The sequence below is a fragment of the Pteropus alecto genome, unplaced genomic scaffold (genome assembly GCF_000325575.1).
Source record: "Pteropus alecto unplaced genomic scaffold, ASM32557v1 scaffold239, whole genome shotgun sequence".
Classification (NCBI taxonomy): Eukaryota; Metazoa; Chordata; class Mammalia; order Chiroptera; family Pteropodidae; genus Pteropus; species Pteropus alecto.
Genome location: NW_006494613.1, coordinates 13,625,224 through 13,642,926, shown reverse-complemented (window position 1 = coordinate 13,642,926; position 17,703 = coordinate 13,625,224). Strand labels below are relative to the sequence as shown.

At 32.2% G+C, this 17,703-nt stretch overlaps 1 pseudogene; it reads left to right on the top strand.

Annotated features, from left to right (window-relative positions):
- Positions 1–646: 646 nt before the first annotated feature.
- LOC112474530 lies at positions 647–765 on the top strand (annotated as a pseudogene).
- Positions 766–17,703: the final 16,938 nt, after the last annotated feature.

Below are 17,703 nucleotides of genomic sequence, written 5' to 3'. Positions count from 1 at the left end.
CAACACTAGAACTATGTTAGCAGTGGATGAATAAAACATTTGTAATATGTGGAATCAGAAGTTAGTCTATGGAAAATTCAAGTCATCAGATATCTTAAATAGGAGGTGGAATATTTGCTCCTCAGTGATAACTAGTCATAACATATGAACTCTCTTGTTTGGGATAAATGCAATAGTTCAGTATATAAAGTCATAATTATACTTTCTAAGAAAATAATTTTTCATATATTTCTGTAATAAAGCAATCGAAATTATTTCTGAAAGCCAAAATTCATATTTTTCTATTCATATCAAAAACAATAATTAATTTAAAAGGATACATTTTCTAATAGAAGTAATTTCAACAGATTCTTGGATTGATAGTCCAACCGATAAAAAAGAATGAATCATATGAACATATTAAAATATATTTACATTTCTTAAAGATTTACCACAAAATGATATTGATTAAAAAAAATAGCATGCACTCTATAAGAGGACAATATTATTAACAAACTGGTTACTGTTATCCATTCGGAGTATTTAAGCTTTGTCATTCATTAGAGTGAAGTCTTATAGCTCATATGTTAAAACAAAACAAAACAAAACAAAACAAAACTAAACTAATAGAGATTTCAACAATCTAACAATAATACTAAAAGTTTACATCTGTGGCCATGCCACCCTGAATGTGCCCTATCTTGTCTGATCTTGGAAGCTAAGCAGGGTTGGGCCTGGTTAGTACTTGGATGGGAAACCACCTGGAAATACCAGGTGCTGTAGGCAGTTGAAAATAAATAAAATAAATAAATCAATAAATAAAAGTTTACATGACATTATCAATATTCAAGTTGAAATAAACTTTTCTAAATCTCAATAATAAATCAAATTTTCATCAAAAATGCTAAAAGAATAATTAAATTACCATTCTATTCTCTCTATACAATAAAATTATAAAAAACTTGTCATATGAAGGGGCATGAATATGCAATAAAATTATGGGGAAAAATGCATTATAGAAACACAGATTGTTAATTAATAAAATATATATATAAATGTTCTGGATATAAATATTCTTATAGTATTCCTACATCTTTTATATTTGAAATTTGTGGTGACTTATTTTATTTTAAATAAGTATTCACATTTATACTTAATTTTATTTGTTATTTCATACTGTTTTTCCTAAAGAAGACCTCCAAAATTTACAAACTCAGGTCCCATAAAACCCGGATCTGCCACGTTGGCAAAATGTCCTTGAAAAGTTAAAAGTAATAAAATTTAGAATATGAGTAAAGGATTCATTTATTGAAATCAAAGAGAAGGTAGAGTACATGGATGAATATTCAGGGAAGTGTTAGAAGAGTTAATAAGAATTTCTGGAAAGGTTCTGATTTTTTATATCTCTTAATAAAGTAGCAGGCAAGGTGGTTATCTGAGAATAAAGATGAAAGAGCATGTGTTATAAGTTTGAGGAGTGAGAAAGTGACATGAAATCAATGTCAAATAGAATTTGAAAGTGAATGGACTGGGGAAATACATGAATCTTGAGCAGCATTGAGAGCCCACTTGAGGCTGATGATCATGAATGTGAAGTGAAATTACTCAAACTGGTATTTCAGTTTTCCTCTCCATGGGAGGATGCGCAGAACAGGCAAAGTGGTTTTATCTGTGTGATTTCATCAAACTGAGAGAGAAGGGCAAGATAATTGAAGAAGTATGCCAGAGAGAATTAGAATGCTTGCTAAGAGAGTTTACTTGGGTAAAGAGGAGAATGAAAGCACCAGAAGTGAAGACCAACAAGAAGTAGAGGTATTGATGGATTTAGGTCTTTGTAGGGCTTGAAGTAGAGTTGAGTTGAAGTTGAGTTACCAGAAATGTGGTAGGTGATATATGGAATGTTGGTTATTTTGATAGAGATAATTGCAGAAGTCACCATTATTAGTAACATGTATGCCTGCTAGGAGGTGAGTGGAGGAGAAATCAAGGAAATGAGTGGCCGGTATCCTACAGGATATTACAGGATACAATTGACTACAGTCAACTGACAAGGGACTATAGAAATGAACAAGAATTATGTTAGAAATAGTGTTGCAGAAAATGGTGATGAATCCAAAATTCTATTGATGACAACAGTAAGGAGAAAGAGTAGATGATGTGGGTAGATGACATAATATTTGAAGGCAAAAAAGTTTGGGGAGGAGGGAATTGTGAATAATCTTAGAGCTGGAATGGGGAACAAGGAAAATCTTTCCTACCATTTGTCTCGATAACATCTGAGATATAAAAAAGAGAAGATCTGGGTGGCTCCCTAGTGTAGTGGTTAGCACATCTGCTTTACACGCAGAAAGTACTGGGTTTGTGCCCCAGGTGGAACCATAGACTAGACCCTGGGGGCCCCAGGCCCTGAGTGCGTGCCCCAAGCCTGTGAGAGGAGACATCCTGCCTTCAGAGATCCAGTTCTTAAGGGGAGATAGCAACATCCATAGGTCAGGGGTGGAAGTGTAGGGGGAGGGTAATTAAAGGCGAAAAAAAAAGAGAGAAAAGTTCTAAATGGCATAGGAAGCATTGTTCCCGTGGGACATCAGTGGAGAGTGAAAGACACAGTAAGGAAAGTAAAAATATATAACAGAGAAAAAGTAAATGAAACAAATTGGTGGTGCTGTATTAATTCAGCTCAAATTAACTAAGGCAAATAAACAATGGTGAGATGATTTTTAAAACCTTCCAACTCCATCTGTTCTTCTAGACATTGCCATAATGAATAATTCTACAAGAATTTGACTAAGTCACATAACTTTCAGATCCTGTCCTCAAGAGAATCTACTTGGCACCCCCAATGCACCTCCTGGAAGTGCAGAAGACAACACTGGTGTGGCCATTCTTGACCAATGAGGATGAAAGCAAAGTGCTTTGTTTCCTGGGCAGTTTTGATATATGTCCATGTTTATTAAGAACATCTCTGAAACCTACCACTAGGTGCAAGATCGATGACCAGCTCCATAAAGTGTTCTTGGTTGACTTTCCTTCCATCTCTGTTCCACTCGACTTTCCCCTTGCTTCTGCTCCCTGGCATCATCTCCAGATAAACTATTTTGTCTCAGGCTCTGCTTTTGGAGGATGCCAAGCTAAGCATGTGATTATCATATTTTGTGGCCAGTCTATATACATACTTGTGTGTGTGTAAATGGAAATAGGTCTTATAATTGGTCTTACTGTGGTGATTTATGTTCAATTTGTGTACTTTTATAGGTTTTAAACATGTAAGAGAAGCTGATATTAGTAATGTAGTTTCAATCAAATATTTAGGATAATTGATTAACTATGTTTAACAGATTTATAATATCAAAATATTAAATAGTAAGCCAGGTCATGACAGTTCTCTACATAAAAGACCTCTCAGATATTAGGATAGTGCAACAATTCTAACCAAGTTTTTAAGGGGCAGAGAGAAATTCTAGAATTTTATGAATTTTTTTCTTGGAAATTTATAAGATCCCTGGAGATAAGCAATTCAGGAAGCTGAGGATGATGGCCCTTGGCTCAGAGCAGCATAGCCCAAAGCCTTAGGAATCTTGAGGGGTGGGATGTTCTTCTTCCATGGTTCCCAGTCATTGTATGCTAACTTCATCTGGGGTCCCCCATAATATATGCCCGCTTCCCTGATCCCTACTCTTTTCTTAGCCTTTTGAAAGTGTAATATCTCCACTTCCCTGGAGCTTATCAGGGAATTTCCAATTTCAATAGCATCATTGACTAATTTCTCCTAAAGCCTAAATAGTTCTTTTTATTCAACTTGCTCTCCCTTATGCAAGGAAATTTAGAACAAAGATTTAAAACCTGATTCTACTTCTTCTGAGAAGAGACAGTTAAAAACATTTTTTGTTTATTAATTTATAATGACAAAATAAGCAAAAAAAAAAAAAAACTCATTAATCAATTAGTGAACATGTCACTCAATAACGGATATTTTCCCCAATTTTGAAGTATGTCTTTTGGAGAGGTTCCCAGAAGTGGAATACTAAAACAAAGTTATTAAAACATAAAAGTGCACATTATCTGATACACCCTAGCAAACTGAACCCCTTAAGCCTTAAAGTACTCAAAGAAATCAAAAACATACCAATTTGTCTTCATTATAACTGGCATTGTTTTTAATTTGCTGATTTAATAGTGAAAATAAAAACTGATCACACAACCACTAGCATCCTCTCTTACATCTGACACTTTTTATAACACTATTCCGTAATTTTTCTAAATCATTTTATCAACAAGCAAGTAAAAGCAGACCATTGTTTGTGTACAGTTCTCATTTGAAACAGAAATTATTATTTAATTACATCATTATCCATTGAAACAGTCATCTGAGCCATTTACAACCAGAGAGTCCTCATTATCTGTAAAAGGCAAGTATAATCAATTAAGTTAAATGCTTCAGTGAAGCTGAAAGAATTGCCCCCTAAATATTTATTTTGGTCACTTACCAAGAGTATAATGTATACATAGCCAAGTCTCAAGTTTAAGAACAATCCATAGCAGATTGGTCTCTCTAAATCATAGCATTAAGAAGTTACAGATGACCACAAAATTTCATTAGTATCAGCCAATATTGACTAGAAATACGAACAGTAGATTAAAATGATTAAACATGTTGCGTAATTAGTAGAAGGAAGTTTACTCTCCTTCTGAAGCACTCGACTTGGGCAAAGTTAAGTTCATGGGAATTACAGCTGAAACCACTTTCCCTGTTAGTTCGACATTTAACAGTAATCTTTTATGATTGCTCCAGTTCGTCTTCATCTGGCTAGGATATAATTGGGAGATATTATGCCCACTATTTCTAAAGTTAGAGTTATTTTAAGGATGTGGCCTTGAGATAGTAAAGTGTTTTTGAGACCAGCTGGTCTGTATATGTGACTGATCCCTGTTCAGGCCGCTAATAAATTTTTAAGCTCAAGATAGATGCAGAAATTTACTCTTGCTGTGGCTAAGACAAGCCTCCTGAGTAAGTTCTGTTGTTTATTAAACTTGCTGCCTGCCAATCTGGAGTGATCTGCTTTTTTCTTTGGTTTCTCCTTCCCCTCTGTACACAGGAGCCAGTTTTGAATTTCACCCAGGGAACTCCTAAGGTTGAAAAACAAAAGTAACACAAGTTAGTGTTTTAAAAAATCTAAATGTCACAACTTCACTCCAATAACCATTCATTATACATTTTACCCATCTCTTGAATGTTCTTAGAAGTAATGACCCTTGAAATTAAAACACATAAATTAACTCGAAAATGAAGTACATACTGCTACTGTTCTCGCTTCTTCTTCTTCTTTTTTTTTTTTTTTTTAGGCGAGGCACCCCTTGGTTGACCTCACAGATTGCAAGGACTTTGTCAGTTTACAATCCCTTATTTTTATTTTTTATGCCTATTTTTCAGCACCTGGTCTTCCTAGGTGGTCCCCCATCCAAGTACTAACCAGGCCTGAACCTGCTTAGCTTGTGAGATCAGATGGGATCTGGCTCGTTTAAGGTGGCATGGCAGTAGACTGTTCCATCTTCTTTATTAGCAAACTCTAGTCTCTTGTATTGTTTCTCTTAATGTGCTCGGGAAAAATACAGCTATGCCGAGGTATTTAAAAACTAGGGCAAATTGCACGATAAGCTCTACGAATATCATTTAAATTATAGTCTCCGTACAGTTATTACTTTCCTATAAAATAATATTTCTTGTAAAAATTTTCTTTATAGATTGGACACAAATTTCCATTGTAAGTTAAAATACCAACAAATGTCCCAAAGCTAAAGAATATATTAATATATTCTTAATAAAAATTATATTAAGCTCTGAATACATGTACCCACATTAAAATCACTCAAGCTATTCCCTGTGTCTGTAATGTTTTTTCCTCATCTTGCCTGTTGCAAGATGTCACTTGTTCATGACTTAAGTGAAATTGATTTGATCTAAGGGTGAATCTGTTTACGTCAAGGAGGCTGTGCCAGGATGTTGTCATACACATTTGTTGCTATTGATAAGCACTCAGTAGCTCAGCAGTTGACTTGGGACTTATCAATAATAACATAAGAAGGAGCAACAGTCACAAGATGAGCATTTTAACTTTAAACACAAAGAATCTGTGAGGACTTACCAGGGGTGTTTGATCTGGACAAGGCTATTCTTTGCTGATATAAATAGCTCTTCGAAGATCTTGAGGCATTTGCTCCTACTGTGGTCAGGCTACTCTTGACTTGCAGGGGTGTTAAATGATGCAGCAGTTTCTGGAAGAGAAGGGTCATGTGTTCCCTGCCTTGGTGGAGCTACGCCCAGGAGGCAGTGGTGCAAGCTATGTATTGGTCCCTGGAGTAATTACCTTCAGAACAACCCACCTTGCCTGCAAGCACCAGAGCTATTGCCTGCTGAGTGACTCAGTAGCAAGAGACCTAAATCGGCAGCTGATATCTGGCTTTTCATTGAAAGGACTGACTCTACTGAGAACCAGCTCTAAGAATGGTATACCTCAACTAAATTTGGAGGTTATTCCTTTCATTTTCCTTTTGCCTGGAGCAATAGTATGATTAATCTATTATTGGTTTGGAGTATGTTATTTCTTCATTGGTTCATTAAAAGACATTATCCTCTATGCTTTTGGCTTGTGAAATATTGTTATTATAAATTATAATTTCCACAGTAAACCTGTGTTAAATAAATTATTGGCAAAGACAGACTCAGTTTCTGAGCATAACTGGCCTCAGACAAAATATTGCCAAATTCGTGAATGCTGCTAGTTAAGAACAAGTTAATTCTCTGCCTTTAAGAGTGTTATTGATAATATTGCCTCTAAATTTAGTTACTTTAAACAATGGTCTCCTATTTCCTTAAATTTCTGAAGCATTTATTGACTATGCCTTCTCTTTGGAAGTTAGCTTAAGTTGGCTTTGATTATTTCTTATTTTTTATAAGTCTATCATCTCTCTAAAAATTAAATGCTCTCAGATCTGAGGAGTCTTAAAACTGTATCCTCTGGGCTTCACATGGTATCCCTTTGTGCTCATTGGAAGTCAGAGGAATTCTGCACTGATTAAAATTTTGAGGCTGCATTATATTATTTGTATGATGATTAGGAGGGAGAAATAACAAATATCGTAAATATACATGCATATGTTATCATTGTACTTTTGTTCATGTGACTTCTTCATGCAATTTGAGAAGAAAAAGATAAAATTTGTACTTTAGAGTCAGGTTATCAAACTATTTTTGTAAAAGGCCAGATAATAAATATTTGAGATTTTATGGGCTATGTCATTTCTGTAGCAACTGCTCAACTCAGCTGTTATAGTGTAAGAACATCTACAGATAATACACAAAGAAAGGAGCATAACTATGTTCCAATAAAACTTTATTTTCCAAAACAGGTGGTAGGCCAGATTCAGGTGCCCAAATCTAGAGGGCTAAAGAATTTTTCTAGTGTGTTGTTCTAGAGTGTGGATCACGATATATTAAATTTTAAAAAGCATACATCTTATTTCATTTGTACTTAGTGATACAGAGTAAATAAACCAATATTCACTCAGTGCTTACTTATTTTTTTCACATATACCTTGGTAGTCAGCAAAATTTATGCTAGCAAACATATAGTATATAGGCTTTGATATTGCAAATTTTGAAAATACTTTGTAGTACAGCATACCTTTCTTTGTTTTAAAGGTGTTATTATATCTCTTCACATATCTATGGTTTCAATGGTAAGATTATTTAGATAAAATAATATAAAATATGTTATATTTTTTTGAGAATGGAAACAATTATTTGCTCATGATTCAGAATTCATTTTAAACAGTTAATCATGGAGTATTTTTTAAAAATTAATCAATAAATACATTTGAGAATCTCTTAAATGCCATTTCAAGGGTTATTCCAGGCACCTGGAAAAACTTTGCACAACTACCTTTATCCATTTTGTCCTAAAAACACATTCCATGTTCATACTTGATGTTTCTCTTTTGTGTGACTCTAGATTTCCAGAAAAAACAATTATAGACAGGTATATGGATAGACAGACAGATAGGCAGGCAGGCAGACAGCCAGCCAGCCAGACAGATGATACATACATACATGCATACATATATACTTACGTACATACATTCAGAGAAAGAGATAAACAGATAATTATCTCTGTATAATTCAAAAATATTTAGAAGTCAAAGTCAAGCTTTGAATTTTTATTTAGAAGTGTTATTAAAAATAAAATTATACTTGTTTTTGAGAAGTTTATTTTCCTGACGATAATCAATAGTTAAAGATAAATTTTAACCATTTTATTTTCACTGCTCTAAGTGTGTGGTAGTGCCACCTGCTGGTGTACTTTAAGCAAATGATAGTATCATGAATAAAAGCAATCTATATGTTGGATATGCTATAAAAATGCACTGTGAGAAGCTGTAAAATTAAATAATGTTGAATACATCTTTTTTTAATTTTATGTTTTAAAGATTTATTTTTAAAGACAATAGAATTGTCCGTCTCAGTCCTTTAATGAACTCGTTTATAATAGTAAAAATTTCTAATAAGGAATTTATAACTTTAGGTACCGAAATTGTTTTAATTTATCTTTTTTGTTTGCAGTTTTTCTAAAATTTCTTTATATTTCTCAGTTTACTCAGACAGATTACTCAGAACACAACTTATCTGATGCATACTCATTGATAGCAAACGTGCTTTAATCAGCTTTCCACTCTATTTCCCGTCAGTTAATGAACCATCACCACATGCTGTAATCAGAAGATTTCACATTATTAGACTTTCTCTTCTCCCTCAATTCTTTTATAACCTCTTGTATTCATGTAAACCATCTACACAATTTTTAAATATTAAAACTGCTTAAAATAAAAATTTTAAATAATCAGAATGGAAGTATTATTGTTAGCTTGCAAAAAGACATGTTATTTAATGCTAAAATATTTGTGGGAGGAGGGAGAGAAGACAGATCTCTCTGCCTTAGAAAGTTTTTTTTTATGAATAAATGAATCCAAAGTTTTAGTTCCATGTATTAATTCTCAGTAACTGACTCTAACCTTCATTCACCCTATTTCTTCAATATCTTTTGGAAAACAATTAACTGCTTTTTTTCTTGGGGCAGAGAAGCAAAAGTACATTGAAGGTGAAATCGCGTAGTAGACTAAGTTTATATAAATGTAGTAGTTCCTTCCTATCAACTTATTGAGCATTTCTTAGAATCCTCTCTGGCAACCATCCCCCATTTCGTATCCATGTCTCCAAGTAACACTCTACACAGTGACTGCCACTAAAACACTGAATGCATCAGGTATTTACTGTTTCCCTTAATGCAGCAGGTCCTGGAATAATGTTGTTTCATTCAACTGTCTTTCATTATAACATTAATGAGATGCCGAAGAAACTTAACTCTTGTTTATATCAATTAGCCTATGGTAAAACTGGTTTTGTTCTATGTTGCTTCAAGTACCAGAAGCTATTGATGACTTTAAGTGAAGACTTACTGCACCTCCCTCTGGACCAAAAATCATTGTACAGCTCTCTGCCTTCCTTCTGCTACATGGCTTTCACTATTTCTTTTATACTTCATTTTTAATTGTCTAATTTTAAGTGCTTTTGACATAAGCAACTTCCATTTCCTTTAAAAAAAAATAGTCTGGATATAAAGAATAAACTTATTTCATAAATAAATACCTGTCGTTGGCTTTTTTTTTTTTTTTGAAGACCTTTTTCTGAAAAATGATCAGTAGAACTTGTAACTTCTCGTTAAAGCTTTCGTGGTTGACCCTTTGAAAACTTTGTTTAAACCAAGAGGAGTCATATGAATGTGAACATTTTATTTACCTGATATATTAGTGCTAGATTATGGGGAGATATGGGTCTTGTGGGTCCCTGGAAATCCACAATTTGTTTATTATTCTTACTACCCCAAATCAGAGCTGACCCTATGGGAATTCAACAGTGAAGGTGTCAGGACAACCGTTATTTTAGTTTTTATTTGCATCACAGCCCACTTTGGCAAAAAAATCAATAGAAGTTCTAAAATTTTTGCACGCTTACTAATGTAAAACTAATTTAATGTGACTTCCGTAGCAAAAATATGTAATGCTTTATAATGCTTATATAATTCACCAAAATATAGCAAAGCCATATAATATCACCTCTCTCTGTGGCACATTTTACTGAATATTGTATATTGATTCAAAGCATTAATCTTTTGAGGAGAAAATCTACTTTGTTGTCCTGTGTTGCTTCATTATTCAATAATGGTCAATGCTGGTCATCTGCTTGAATGAGCAACAGGAAAAGTGACTAATTGGGGCTAATTTGTTGAGAATTTAAGTTGGCATGTCGTTGAGGAAGTCTTCTTTTATTTCTTTAGACAATGTATCTCTTTATATAAATTTGCTAAAAGTGCCTTATCTGTCTTTAAAATCTGTTTTGAGAGATAGTTTCAGTCAGAATAAAAAACTTCAGCTTATCTCATTACACTTAAAATTCTAAGTCTACACTTGGAGACTGCCTAACCCATTTTCCTGGCAACTAACAACGTAGACTTTCTTAGTGAATAAATCATTCTGTAGGAGTAGACTGGACACCTTTTGAAGATGTGCAGATTACCAAAAGCTAGCAAAATGAGAGTTAGTAAAAGTGAAAACTAATTTAGTGAAAAGTGCCTGTTCAGATGATAGAAGATTATTTGCTATAAGAAGATGATGACAAATTTTCTGCTTGTGTATTATTATTAATGCTCATTGTGACTAGTGGTCATAGACTAATTCAAAGACAGAAAGTTGTGACTGTGATTTACTTGAGTGCAAGAATGCCTGCAGTAGTAGTGAATGTGAATGTTTAGTAAAGGTCCTGGGGCCAATTGCCTAAACTTTAAACCTCAGAAAGCACAGTAAGGATTTCCCAAGTCATGAAGATCCTGTACCAGAAAATACAGGAGCTCAAGTGTTGGTCCATTTGCCTACCTAAGCAGAAATCAATGACAGTATAATTTACTATTTTGGATATCAACTTGGTATATAAAGTTTTAATGCCTAGTTATATTATTTGCTTTTGAGATTAAATAAAAATTATTAAATAGTTGAAAGGCCAAAAATGAATGATCAATAAAAATAAATAACCAATAGACATTCTCACTAGTAGTGAAAAATAATCAAATTAAAAAGCAACAATCAAATACCATATTCTTTCTATCTATATATCATTCAGTAGGTCCAGGGTATGTTGAGAACTTCACACTCATAAATAGCTAGTAGGAATATAAAATTTTAAATCCTTTATAGAACATAATTTGGCAATATGCATCTAAACTCTAAAAATTTTCCTATCTTTTCAACAATTTATTTTCATTTTCATAACAATTCATTTTTATTAATCTTGTTAGTCTAAGGAAGTAATAATAGATGTTAGCAAATAGTTATATACAAAGATTTTTATTGAAGCATTATGTGATATTAGTCAAATATTGAAATTGTCCTAAGTATTCAATAATAAGTTAACATGATCAAATATAATACTAGACATGATAAAATTTTATGTAGACACTTAAAAGATCTTTATTAGGCATTTTAAAGACATGAAAATGTGCTCATTTTAATAAATAAAGATGATATAAATATATATTGACAGAAATTATGAACCAAATTATATTTGACTAATTAAACACATATTTCCTAATGTTTCTGATGTTTTTTTTATCTTGGTCTTTTCTTTCTTACATAGGAAAATATTATTTTGGGCAAACAAAATAGGCTATAATTAATGATTGTAAGTTTTAAATTAGAGCTCAAATACTGAATTTGATAAAAATTTACATAACTATCACAATCTAGTTCATTAAAGAAGAAATATACCTGCTCATTTTGAATGATATTAAAAAAAAAAGCAATATAAAAAAAAAAAAAACCTCGATCTTTAAGATACCATAGGCAAATCTGGATAATGGATAGGTTTTTATTTTGTACCTATTAATCTTTACAAGATAAATACCATGGCCTTCTTCCATGCTTTGCATGTATTCTTAGCCTCTCAGTCACAAGTTGTCCCACCAGGAGGCCCAAATTAAGTATTTCCACCATGCAATCCTAAAGTCCAAGTTAATAATGCTTGTTATATGTCCAGCTGGAATTCTGTTTATACAATATAAATCTTACAGTTTATGGTTATAATGGGTTATAACTAGGTTTCATGTAGAATGACAGATGCATCATATAAAGTCATATGTCTCAGTTTACCCAGTGCACACCTGTTGCTCAGTATAATTTTTAAGTGTACCCACTTTCCTCCTAAAGACTGTCCATATTTGGATAATAAATTAAATAGACACCCTAATCATAATAGAAAGGAACTGTTTTAATAAAGTTTAATGAAGGGATAACAAGTAGTTGTTATCAAAGACTTGTCAGTGAAGATAATTATCAGAGAGTAAGAAAGGTGTGTTTAATAATATCATGTAAGTAGCTATTAATTAACCTTCATGTAGGCCTAGTCTTGTTATTGACTTAGTGTCAGAAATGAAATTATTCAGTGCATTATTATAATCACTCATTCTATTTTTGCCACTGATTAAAATAACTTCTTGAACCTTAATTTCCTTAAAATAAGACTGATATCTCCTGTAATAATTACCAGAAATAGATTGTATAATTTAATAAATTATGTATCTTAAATTCATTGGAAGAGATAATATGCAACATTATTTTACAAAGATTTGCTTTTTTTGTTACATCTATTTTTGTTATGTCTATTTTTTTATTATTGTCTAATTTATTTGTACTTTTATAAAGCATTATAATTTATTCTGTATCTTCATAAAAAGTCTGATTTACTTTTAACCTAGGGGTTAAGTCTGTTTTTTAAAAAAACTTCCTATGAAATTATTCTTTTCATTTGCATATATAATCTTGTAGATTTTAATATTAAATATTAATTGAATAAGGTGTAAATGTTCTTTCTCCAAACTATGTTTTCAGTAAATGAGGTAATCATTGCATTGCAAACAATCATTTAAAACCAATAGACGTACTCATGCCAGGATCTAGCTCCTCTAAATGCAGCAGATGAAGCCAAGGAGTAGGTGTAAACAACATGATTTTTACTTATCTCAAAGGTATAATTAAGAAAATGTAGTAAAAACCATTCTCTGGAAAGAAGTACATATAAAGAGATTTTAAAAGGATTATATGATAGTAATAATCCTTTTAGGACTTTTTTTTTTTTTTTTTTAAGTTTAAGCTCCCTTCCACAACCTGGATTATTTATATATTTGTTTGTCTTGTTTGTTAGTTTGGATAAAGTTAGATTTGCATTTTTACAAAGAGCCAATATCAGAAAACAGCAGCGTAATTAGGATATTGCCCTAGTAGCCATGAAAATAAGTGGAAAAGCAATCCCAATTGCTTACTGTATTTACTCCAACAACCTCTGCAGTTTTTCTAATTTGGTCTTCAAGTTCTTCCAGTCCACAGTGACTTTCCTTCAGTTCTGTCACTACCCATGCTTCATGGCTGCTTTCCAGCAATAAGCTCTACATAAATAATTTTCATGATGACTTCAACTTGAACAATATCTTCTTTTTGTAATCTCCTTTAAATAAATCTTAGAATTTAGGGCAAAATACTTCTTAGAGATGTTACTTTAGATTTTTCTACGTTTTCTCTCTTTAGCTTTTCTTTGCATCTCTTCAAGTGCTTCCATGGCTTTTGTTGAAAGACTTTCCAGATTGTTTTCAAAAACCTAAAGACTTGAGGAAAAGTTGATGTGAGCCTTCAACAAATTCTTGCAATTGAGAGAATAGAGTGATGTTGATACTTGGAGAGGAAGAGACATGCAGACAACTCTCTGGCAGGACCCAAAGGATCTCAGAAAAGATGGACACAAGTGTTTGAGAAGATTCAATCCACACCCAGACTTGGCACTAAAGATTTACACATCTCAAGTATGGCATAGATGTAACAACGAAGGCCTAAAGTGATCATGGGGGTCAGAACAAAAGTATCTAAACAGTCACCACTGCAACCAGATAGTTGATCATACCTTCAGGGACTAAAGAGCCAGAAAAAGAGTGCAGTTAGGGATATTCAAAAATACTTTAAGTTAAATTACCCACCAACCTTAAGAGATAAGATATATGAGTTAAAAAGGACATGACTTACAGAAATTAACATATAAAACATTTCTTATATATCTGAATTTATAAATGAAAGTTCATACATTTTGAAATTATTTCATAATTGCGGGAAGAAATTATACCCTATCGTGATTCTTCATTTTAAAGTAGAGCTGGTGGGAAGAAGTTTCTTAAAAAACGCCTTGGTATTTAAATATGGATAGGCCTGAGAACTGAGATTTCTTCATCAAAATTGTTTTGTTGTTGTTGTTTTTACCCACTTCACGTCTGTTTGGTGTGTGTGTGAGGAGGAAGAGGCCTTTTAAAATTTAGTTATGCTCTGTGAGGTGACTGTTGTTTCTGAGAGAACTTGTTTTGCCCTTTAGCTGCTCCATTCCCAAAGTCAAACGTACTGTTGCCCTTCCTGGACGTAGTGGGGAAGTGTCCTATGGACTAGCATGCCTTGAAAAGGCATAAGCTGGGTCTTTTCAGTGAGATGTAGAGCAATAGAAAAGAAATTATGGAACAGGGACAGCCAGAAGATTCATGGGTTCCCATCCAGAGCTGTTTGTTTCCTTTGAGTATCTCTACACTCACCAACTAACACTTAATTGCTTTACTTTTCTCTACTCCAAACTTCTTTAAAAAATAGTCTGAGCTCCCCTTCTCTTAATTATGAATAATCTGGTTTTGTATTAGATAACACTTAATTTTTTCTGCCAATGTCTTTATTTTCTTCTTTATTTAAACCTCAATATTTCTTTGGGTAGCTATAACTTTATTGAATATAATATGATATATATTCATATTATGATTCATAATATGATTTATGTATATATAGATGAAATGTGTGACCACTCAACTCAAGGTCCTGACTATTAGTAAGCCAAACATTCACTTCTCTGTATAAAAATCTAGATCTGTTATAGATTCACCAAAGCATTATCCTCATTTGTTTTTATTATCTGGAGATTTTTCTTTCATTTTCTTTTTTTTTTTTCTTTTCTTTCTCCTTTTATGAGCTTATACACACACACACACACACACACACACATACACTTTATATACGCAACATATTTATTTGTAGCAGAAAGTTTCTAGGTTATATGAGAGCCTCTTTTCTAGAACTGAAAGTATTAAAATTAGTGTATCTATGGTGATTTTGATATATGGACCTTTCTTACATGCATATATCGCCAAATATGTATGTCTTTTCCATAAAGAAATTCTTTTATTTTTCTTTAAAAGTCTATTTCCGTCATGAGATTGCATAATCACCTATAAATTCCACTTGCAAGGTTATATTTTTTTAACAAACACTTTAATCCATATATACTTATTTAATATATGTTTGTAAGTGAAGCTCTTATTCTGATATGTTTCTCAAAAATAAGCCAAGTGTCATAAGAACATTTATTAAATAACACTTTCTTTTCCTACTGGTTGTTAAAACATTTCCATCAAAAATAAAATTCTCACATTGATACTTGTATAAATGATGTTAAAATTATTAGAATGTGAAAAGTTATCATAATTATGAAACACTAAAAACTATTTTGTTAAAAAACATTTCCATTATAATGTTTTAGGTTAAAATCTTGCCTTCTCTGTCTTTTGTTTCAAAGCATTACAAGTGACCTTTTACAGGTGCTGGGCATTGATTTAAATATGCTGATGAAATCACTTGGCTTGCAAGATGTTTGATAGGAAAATGAAACTTTAAACTACCAACTGTGTTTGAACAGATGATGTTTTTCTGCTTAATGCAGCAATATTCATTAAACAGAAGTATATGTCTAAAGTTCAGGCATGAATAAAAATGAAATGGATTTTCTGGGTGCTTACATGTTAATCTCTATTAGGTCATTGTTTCTCAATACCCTTATGATTTGTCCTTTGTTCTTCAATATAAAAGAAGCAATTAAAATATTACAAAGCCCCCATGAACTCTGAAGAACTTTTGTTCTCATTAATAATCATTTTTTTAAACTGGAAATCTGTAGTGAGCTTTATAAACTTACGTAATCGCCTAATTCTAGGAACTTGTTCTACTCCTATTTTCATTTTCTTATCTGCCTAAGTATTCTCTCCAGTTTATGGATATCAAATAGAAATAGAGGAGATTCTAAGAAGAATAATTTAAAAAGAGAAAATTCTTTGTAATATTTTACATTGTGCTTACTATCTGTATCATAGTGAACTGAATCATATGATGTAGTAGATTTTTCTTTTACATATATCACTTGTGAAACATGACCAGCATTCTCTGCCATATATATTCAATGTGCTTTTCCTTACCTACCTTTACACTAGATTATCAGTGGATCTTCTAAACACAGGATATAATTAATTTCCTCCAGTCTCTGCATCTCTCTTCCTCCAACTCCCTCATCTTTTCTATCTCCTTCTCTTTTCTCCCACCCTTTCCAATGTATTTGATATCTCGGAAAATACGTAGAGTTAAAGTAAGAAAAGTAAAAAACATTTATTTCACTGTGTATCAGTTAGTCAATGTGTTTTTATTAAAGGGGAATGTATTTTACAAAATAATTATCATGTATTTATAGATTTTGTAAATATCGATATTTTAATCATTCATCATTCATGACTTTGAATCACTGACTCATTTTTTATAAAAATATAATGATCACATTCCATCTAATATATAATGTATTTTTAATTCATAGAGTGAAGTAATTAAGTGATCTTAGTTAGATTTTAATTTTATATTTCATTAGATGACTCATTAAAACTCACTCTTTAATTTTCATTTATCCATAATATCCCAAGAATATCAATCTCATTGGTTTTATTTTTTTATGTGTTCAACTTTATTGTCATAAACATTTTCAGGTCAATTGACTGTTTTACTCAGATTGATTATTTATAACCCTTTAAAATTCAGAATTTAGCTAATCTAGTTTTTAAAAATTCTGTCAAAATATTTTGTTTACACCCTATCTATTTTCTGAGAACCATGGGAAGAATAGTTTTATCCTCAGAGATTGTTCCTTTCTTCAGTGTACAACAGAGTAGTTGTCATTTGCAGAATCGATCTAGTATAAGGTAGGTGTCTCAGGGAGAGAAATTCTAACTTTATTTACCCCTTATTGAACCCTGTGATTTTTCTTAATTAAACTCCTAGGCTCCTGTCAAGAATAATGTGCATTTGTTTTTATTCAGAGACCTAAGATCTAGACAGCTAATTATTCATTAAAATATACATGTATAGACACACACAAGCGCACACACATACCACATATATGATTCATTGTTATTGTTCAGGTCATGAGGAAGTATTCTATAAATTGTCTTCATCTGTTCTTTCCAATTTTCCCTGCAGAGACAAACGCATTCTACCTGCTTAACAGAGACACTTATGAAACTTGAGTTTATCTCCACATATTTGTTCAATTACTACAATGAAAGAATTCTAGGACTTGATGAAAATATATATGGAGAGATTAAGATTTTCAAACTAAGTATGAGTGAGAATATTTGGATATTCCTGTGATAGTAACACTATGAGAAATATCAAAGAAGTATTTTCAAAAAAATGCAAATACATACCTATTTAATAATGCATATATTATAATGTTAG